This window comes from Callorhinchus milii, unplaced genomic scaffold (genome assembly GCF_018977255.1).
Source record: "Callorhinchus milii isolate IMCB2004 unplaced genomic scaffold, IMCB_Cmil_1.0 Scaffold20, whole genome shotgun sequence".
Classification (NCBI taxonomy): Eukaryota; Metazoa; Chordata; class Chondrichthyes; order Chimaeriformes; family Callorhinchidae; genus Callorhinchus; species Callorhinchus milii.
The window spans coordinates 4026628-4035148 of record NW_024704761.1 but is presented as its reverse complement, the minus strand read 5'-3'; positions in this window follow the sequence as shown (position 1 = coordinate 4035148).

Below are 8521 nucleotides of genomic sequence, written 5' to 3'. Positions count from 1 at the left end.
TGAAATGATGGAGGCGGTCGGTCACTATTTGCACAGTGGATTGTTATGGGCAAACACGGTGGCAGATTTTTCCTGCCTTTCCTGCGAGCTGTCAGCTTTACCGGGATTTGAACACAGATGGTTTTTATTTTATGACCTATACAGAGTAGAGAGATACAGTTTCTAAACAAACAGTGCTCAAAACAGCTTGCTTCTGGAAAGTCACGTGGTCCTGTGATGCAACTCTCCCTGTCAGTCACACCACGGAGAGAGTAGGTCAATAAACTTCGATAAAGACGTTGGACAGAGGGAAAGCGCACAATTTTTCAGTCAGACAAAGGTATCTTTGTGAGAACAAAGCGGTTTGAAATCTCTGTGAATGGGCGTTAATATAACAATAATCCTTCCATTTGACACAGTGCCTCTCGCATTGAAAAGGGCTCGAAGCACGTCAGTCATTGGGATTATTATTATTCCTGCAAAGTGCGGTGACTGTGCATTTGTGGGCAAATGCGGCAGCCAACTTGCACGCAACAAAACTACCCCAAAAAGCCACGAGAATGAACCATCAATTTGTCTGGCAGGTTCTTGACCAAAGACACTGCGAGAAACTTGCTTCACTTTTCGTAAGTACTGGATTCCTGGTTCAAATACCTTCCAGTAGTTAATTGTTAAAGCTGCTGGGTGACTCTCATCAGTTCTGTCACCAGGCCGGCTCAGTTGGCATCATGACGTGTCTGTGGGTCAGAGGGTTGCGGGTTCGAGCTACAACCTTCTGATTCGGGGAGAAATAAAATCATAAAAACACCTGAGATTCGAGCAGTCCTCATGCGAAAGGCTCAGCTGAACCCACAGTGGTTAACAGCTCCGACAGGTGAACGCTGCAAACCCCAGAGAGCACAAGGCAGGTGAGAAACTGCTCTGACCACAGATGTCAAAATGCAGAGTAAGTTCTGGGTAAGCGACCCACTGCTTCTGAGTTCTGTTGCCAGTTGGCACAAGGCAGACGTGAAGCGTGTGAATAAACTGAGAGCAGAGGCAGTGGTGATGGTGGCGGTGGTGGTGGAGTGTGGAGAAGCTTGAGGCGTGAAACCAGCTTCAACTTCAAAGACCCTGTTGTAAGTGATGGCAAACCTCAGCTTGCTTTGAGATGGGCGCATTATCACACATTTCAGTCCTCAAACTCCTGCTTTGCCCCCGCTCGCCGCAAAAGCTTCAAGGGAAAGGTTGGAGGAGCACAGGATGCTGGCAGGAGAACAGGGCTGGAGAGAGGCTGCAGCGAGAGAGGTAGAGTGGAGGGGGCAAGCTCACAATCATCGGGGCGAGTGTCGTGAAGTTGAAGCACAGTCGAAGAGGAAGGTCTTCACGTGCGACCGGAAGATGGGGAAGGAGGGATCAACAACAGCAGCAAAATTACATGTGTATGGTGCGTTTCACGTCCGGGGGATGTCCCAAGGCGCTGGACAGACAGAGTTTCGGACCCGAGCTGGAGGACGGGGTGGGGGAGGATGGAGAGCAGGGGAAGAAGCAGGGAGATCGAATGTATGGTTGAAGAGGAGGGTCTTGAGATGGATCTTGAAGGAGGCAAGGGAGGGGGCGAGGCAAAGGGACTGCGGGATGGGGGGAGTAGGTGGAAACATGCCGTGTTCCCAGCTCTGATGAGAAAGACAATTGGAGGGGGCTTTGTGTTTCTGACAGAGCTGAAGTGGGCAAATTATGGCAAAGTAGCTCTTGGAGAGTGCTGCCAACTGAGCCAGGCAGACGACAAATCTGACCAAACCGCACGATAGCTTTGAAGGAATAAGCATTGAAAAGTATCTGAGCCAGGAATCTACCTACCCTATTTATCTATCACTTAGGAAAAGAGACTGGTGTTTCTCCCAGCGATGGCTGATACGCTCAACCTCCTGGCTTGGGGGCTGGACCACAAGTGCTTCTGATTGGAATGTGACTGACTGACTGACTGAAGGAGGCCTGAAATTGTTTCACTGGCCGCAGGAAAGTTATTTTGAACGTGTGAAAAAGCAGAGCCAAGGTTTACCAGTGATCACTGACTGTGCCAGCGTGTTCCCGGAGTGGGGAGGGGACATTCCATTTGGAAGTTCCAGTAAGACAGCGAGTTATTCGCATTCCTTCACTAATATGCAATGTGGTCCATCACATGAGCACATGGGTTGTATATCTTCCCCACATAAGGACTGCTGTGCTTTGATCTGGGTGAGAAATGTGCAGCGTCCCTCGAGAGGGGCGTCTACAATTTGGCCAGTCACTAAAAAACAAACGTAGCTTTGCTCATTTGGTAGCACTTTTCGCCTCTGTTTCAAAGATGGTGAGGTGAAGCTCCGTAGAAGGACTTGGAGCTCACAGTCTAGGCTGACAGTCCACTGCAGTAATAATAATAATATTAATATTATTATTATTATTAATAATAATAAGAGCAATCCTTGCATTTCATGTAGCTCAAGAATATCTCAAAGCACTTCCCAAAGCTTCTGCAAAGTGTAGTGACTGTGCATTTCTTATCCAACAGTAGGCAGTGCAGCGAGGGGGGTGAGTCCTGAATGCACTGTCAGAGGTGACTCCCTTTGGATGAGACGTTAAACCTTCAGATGTGCCGTCTACCTGTTCGGATGGACGTTAAGTATCTGGTGGCACTAGTTGAAAAAAGAGGGGAGTTTCTCCCGACGTCCTAGCCAACGACAAAATGGTCATTGACTTGTTGGCCTCCGTGCTTGCCCACAACTACACAGTCACTACACGTGCCCTCCGATTCTGTGAAGAATTCACCTCGAGAGGTTTTGACGTGAACGGTGCGATTTCAAAGGCGGGAATGATTATTGTTATTCAGTATCTTGTTCTTTCCATTGCGTCTCTGCAATGGCGATTCCCTTCAGCTAGATGTGGCAAGGAGACTTATTTTTAGCAATAAGACAGAGGGCAGGCATTGCTGAGCTCTAAATACAGTTGCAGAGCTTCTCTGGCACGTGCAAGCCAGAAACGCCCCAGCGATCACCAGCTGGAGGTGCCAAGAGTTAACTAGAAAACAGTTGTTTCTGCACTGCTGACGCTAGTGCCAAACTCACAGCTCTAGTTAGAAGCAAGGAAGCGACCCCATTCCACTCTGTCATTCTGCCTGAGCCTTCCCAGAGATTGGGGAAAGGTTGGGTGGGTGATAATAATAATAATAATACTCACATATGATATAGCACATTATCGCGTCATTGAGACATCTCAGAGCACTTCACAGAATATACTGCAAAGCGGATTGACTTTTGTGGGCGGATTGGCAAGAAAGTGGGGTTACAACTTAGATCCAACAGCGCATGCGTTACTGCCAGGAATTCTTCTGGGCAAAGTTACTGAAGTGAATTCCAGTCACCAGTAGCCTCAAGCTCTTTTAGAACCGGTTCTGAACACAGGCCGAAAGTTGGATGTATGCAAGACATTAGCTGAGGGAAAAAATTGAATCATTCTCTTTGTGATCTGTCATAAATGCCAGCTCCACCCAGAGCCAAGATTGAAAGACATCCTGGTGCTTATACAGTATCTCCCCCTCCAAAAAAACAAAGGGAAACTTCACAAAGAGGCAGGTTTGATTCCCACGGCAGATCAAAAGAAACTCAGGACAATGGGTGGCATTTATTTAATAAGAAAAATTATTCATTGCATCTGATGTAGTGCCGAAAAGATTGATACATCTACAAACACACAGCCACTTGGCTTTACAGCAATTCTATGTGAAGCGCTTTGAGATGTGTCACGCTGTATCGAAAGTAAAATTATGTATTTAATCGTAGGAGATTGGTTAATATACAGCGTGAATAATAGACCCCCTATAAAACATAACGGAAATAATTCAGCAATAATAATCTTTGCATTTGTCCACTGAAATGTCTCAAAGCACTTCGCAGCTACTCCACACGCAATTGCTGTCAAGTGTAATGACTGTTTCTGAGGGCAAACAAACCGTAAGGTTTCAGGTCTCCAGTATTTTACAAAAGAACCTACTGGTAAGGTTACGCGTTTCGGATAAAGGTGATTTTTGAAGCACTCACGGGTATGAAAAGGGCAGAAACAATAGAAACACAGCACAGTTTACGCACGTTCTAGTGACACGACGTGGATAGTGCTCAAAGGGCTGGAAACACTGCCTGGCTTTTCTAATCAATGTTTAATAGCATCTTACATTTGGGGAATAATGTGCATCTGGGGCATAATGACCGTTTCCTTATTTCTCAACATGAGTAAATGTTAAGTGTGGCAAAGCTTTGCCAAGCACTAATTGGCCTGATGGCAAACAGCGATCTGTTACAGTACTGCCACCTACAATTTGTCATCTGTCATTGCAGGCTCTTTGTTGGAAGCGAGAGAAAATAATTGACAGGTTCAACTGAAATCGTTTGGCTTATTTATCAGAGATATTAACAAGAAGAATAAGAAGGGCCCACACATTTGATGTAACGTTTACACCTGGAGTGAAATGGAATGCACTGGTGCAGTGATTGAAATGGACGGACCAACTTTGATCAAACACATTTGCGATGTGAGCCAAGGAACGCGAGGAAGAGATTGGATGAATGGACCAAAGACCAACACTGTAGACCCGAGATAAGCCCAGGCACAGTGCAAGTTATTGAGGAAGCCTCCATTTTCTCTTCCAACGGGAATCAGAGACCAAGCTCATACCAGAGGTTCAGTTAAAGAATTCCCTTCAGACCGTTTGAGCTCATTCTTTCAGGACGCCCGCCCTACCATTTTCCTATTTTAGCATTCAAGTTGTTTCTCAAATGACTCCTGTGTATTGGCCACTCTCACCAATTCCAGTTGTCGATTACCCTCTGTGTAAAGCAATACTTTCAAGTGTCTGTCCTTCCCAGGCTTAAACCTCTGCTTTCTGGTTTTGCTGCCTGGCATATCCGAGATGCCAACAGTCAGTTACACAAATGCACAATGCGCACATTGCTTTATTTTAAACTCTCGCGTGGGAGAATTATTGGAATTTGTACTATGTGCCGCTGAACAAAGCAGGGATACATTTAGTTGCAATTAAATATTTAATGAAATACTTGATAACCGAGTTGCTTCAGTTAATTTGTAATGAATTAGCATTTATTGCTTGCATTTGTTACAGCGCCTATAATGACAGCCTCCTTCACAAGGAGTTGCTGTCAAATGTAGTGACTGCGTAGGCACAGTCAGCAGCTAATTTGCACACAGTAAAGTACGGTAAACAATGACGTGAATAACCAATTTATATGGAAAACCGTTGGCAAAGACACTGGGAAAAACGTCTTTCTCCTTTCCAATCGTGTCATGGGATCTTTAATGATCACCCAAACAGGTTGGGAAAAGCTAGAGCTTGGGGACCTCAGAGCGTGTGTTGTGTTAACTGCATGGATTTTAACCAACTAAAACCAAATAGCTTGCCACTGAGAGCAACTGTCTGGCAAGCTTCCTGCTGTTTGTCCGGTTAACTGGTTTTCGGTTCAAAGACAGGGAGTAAATGAGAGAAGCAAGACTGGATATTGTGTAAATAGGAGGGGCAGAAAGACTTGTCTGTAATTGACTGGAATGGGATCCATTTCACAATAAGGGAACTAGTCAAGAAAACATTTATTTGCCGGTAATATCTTTTCAAATCAGGCTCGTGGTTCAACACGTCCGAGCATTCACATACAATCGGGCTGATTCAGGCAAGCAGAGAGATCTTTTCTCTTTGAGGCACCATTCTCCTTGTGACACGCTTACGTACAACAACTTGCATTGATACCGTATAGTGCCCTTCACGCGTCTCAGAGTGCTGATGTACAGTATCAGTGCCAAGCTTCAAAGTCGCTATGAACAGTATGTATCTATGTATGTATGCATTTAATTATCCAGATACATCTAAATAGTTCCATCTGTTGTGTGTGTATGTGTGTGTGTGTGTGTGGGAGGGTCAAAGCTGTTTGTGTACCTATCCATCCAGGAGCTCATTATCTCAATGAAATCACGTACATTTCACCTTACTTGAAAGTTTACTCAATCAGCTACAATGACGGGAGGGTGGGAGGCATTATCATTCACTTCATGGCTGTCTGCGGGACCTTGCTGCGTGCAAATTAGCTGCCGCGTTTGCCTGCAAAATACATGTCACTACACTTTATAATACATCCTGTGAAGTGCTCCAAGATGTTTTCGATGAGGTGAAACGCAAGAATTATTGCTACTATTATCATCATAATAATATTTGTTTTCTTTTAATAATAATAATAATAATAATCCTTACATTTGATATAGCGCTTTTCACGTCTTCTAGACGTCCCAAAGCGCTTTTACCACTGGGCATCTTGTTTGGCCGGGGCTGAAAGATGCTGGTTTAACAATAAGTGGAGTTGAAAGCCACTTGAAGCAATTTCACCGTCATTTGATTTCCCAGTGAATGAAATGAACGTGTAAGCTGGAAGCTGAAACCTCGCCTACGTCCATTAGTTGGTTTTGAATAGTGGCCGCTATTTGGATGACGTAAAGTTAAGAGGGAATGGACCATTCATAAATCACCGTTTCTTGTGGAAGAAGGGACCACAAGAATTGAAAGCAAGAATGAAGAACACAAGTTAATTTACTGGATACCGTGTAGTGCTTGCTCACGAAGCCCACTTTGATCCAAAATAAAACATAGCAGTCAATACTCTCTGCACGCTAAATGCTCTCAGAGGAGTTGTTACTGTACCACAAATGTCAAAAGGTTGTTTGGTGTAGAAAATAATCTTGGCAGCATACATCTGCCATTACATATCAAAATGTTCCAGGCAGATGCCAATCCATACCTCAGCTTCCGCCTTCTCCACACATGGGACCCAGATCAGCAACACCAACAACAAATACACAGTCAATTCACTTTGCAGTATGTATCCTGTGAAGCCCTTTGAGACATCTCGAAAGCGCTATATCAAACACAAGGATTATTATTACTACAACAACAGCTTGCATTTATATAGTGGGTTGAAGAGCGCGAGAGAGAGAGAGAGAGAGAGAGAGAGAGAGACGGAGAGATGGAAGGCTAGACTGACAGTCCGGTGTAGTACTAAAGCTTTGCCTCTTCAGTGGTGCTGAGCTTCAGTTGAGGTGTCAGGGGCGGTGCCCTCTGGATGAGATGTTAAGCCGAGGCCCAGTATAACGGCCTTCTAAATATCCCACGGCTTTTTCCAACAAGAGGAGGGAGTTTCTCCAGCACCTTGGGACTCGTCATCCCACCGTGAAAGGTTCTTTGTGAATGCAATTTGTTGTTGTTGTCGTTTTCTGGGGAAAAGATAAAGCAGCCAGGATTCCTATTCCTGATCCCCCTACAGCACCCTCTCGTACGCGTGTGAGTGAGTGCTTTGTTTTGTTACAGATGACAGTCTGGCTCCCCTACAACAAGACTTGTGGTCGTTTTAAAAAGATAAAAACACTGTCATTTCTATAGCTCTGCACCCCCCCACGGCCCCTCACCCACCCCAACTCCCCTCCAAAATTCAATCAGTCGTTTTTTTTGACTTGTGCTTGCGCCAGATGGATCCTTCTACACATCTGTTATTGTGTTTTCACAAACGTCGACGTTATGAGAAACACTCAGCGCTGACAGTGAAGAAAGAGATTTATCTTGGCTAAGCCATTCCCATGAGTCAAGGAATGTATCTGGGGTGCGAAAGCAATAACAAATTGTCCACGTATGTGGACAATAGTTCGTCCCGCAAAGCTGTGACGCCTAACTTGGCTGGCTAGCAGCGAGCACGTTCTTCCACTACCAGTAACGGGGGGGGTAGGAAATCCTCCTCACCAAGCTACTGTGAACCCCGCAAGCCAAAGCCCTAGCTGGACAAGCAGCGGGAAAGCTTTCCAGACACTCATGCTATCAATGGCAAGGCTACGTGGGTTCAGCTGGTTAGACTCCAGCAGTTAACCCAACGCACACTCTGGGGTCTCCAAGCCTAGGCTTCAGCCAACCGAGACCCAATACCTTCCGGAATTGGGTAAGCAGGACGCTTCGCTCCAGGGAGAGATGGTGCACATTCCATTCCAGTAAAGATCTCTGGAATTTTCATGCGTAGGTGCGATACGTGGGAATCTCAGTTTGATTTGTGTACAGTGGCGGGTTTCCGGGTGTGTCAAATATCCAGCTGACCAACCCCCCCCCCACCCCTCCCCCTCCTCCCCATTCACCTTATTGCAAAAGGGATTAAGGGGATATGGGGATAAGACAGGGTTATGGTATTAGCTGGAGTTAGATTAGAAGATCAGCCATGATTGAATGGCGGGGCGGGCTCGAAGGACCGAATGGCCTACTCCTGCTCCTACATGTTATGTTATGTTATCAAAATAAAAACAACAAAAGTGTTCTTAGCCCACTCGCGATTTTGAAAGTTAGTTTTCAGTAATCAGAAGGATAGCGCGGTGTGCAGAAACACAGCGGAGAGTGTGAGATAACAAGTCACAGCCTGCACGGAAAGAAGGTGATTGATGACATCAATCGGCATCGAGCTCTCAACAACACCTCCAACGTGCCAAACAACCATGGCAC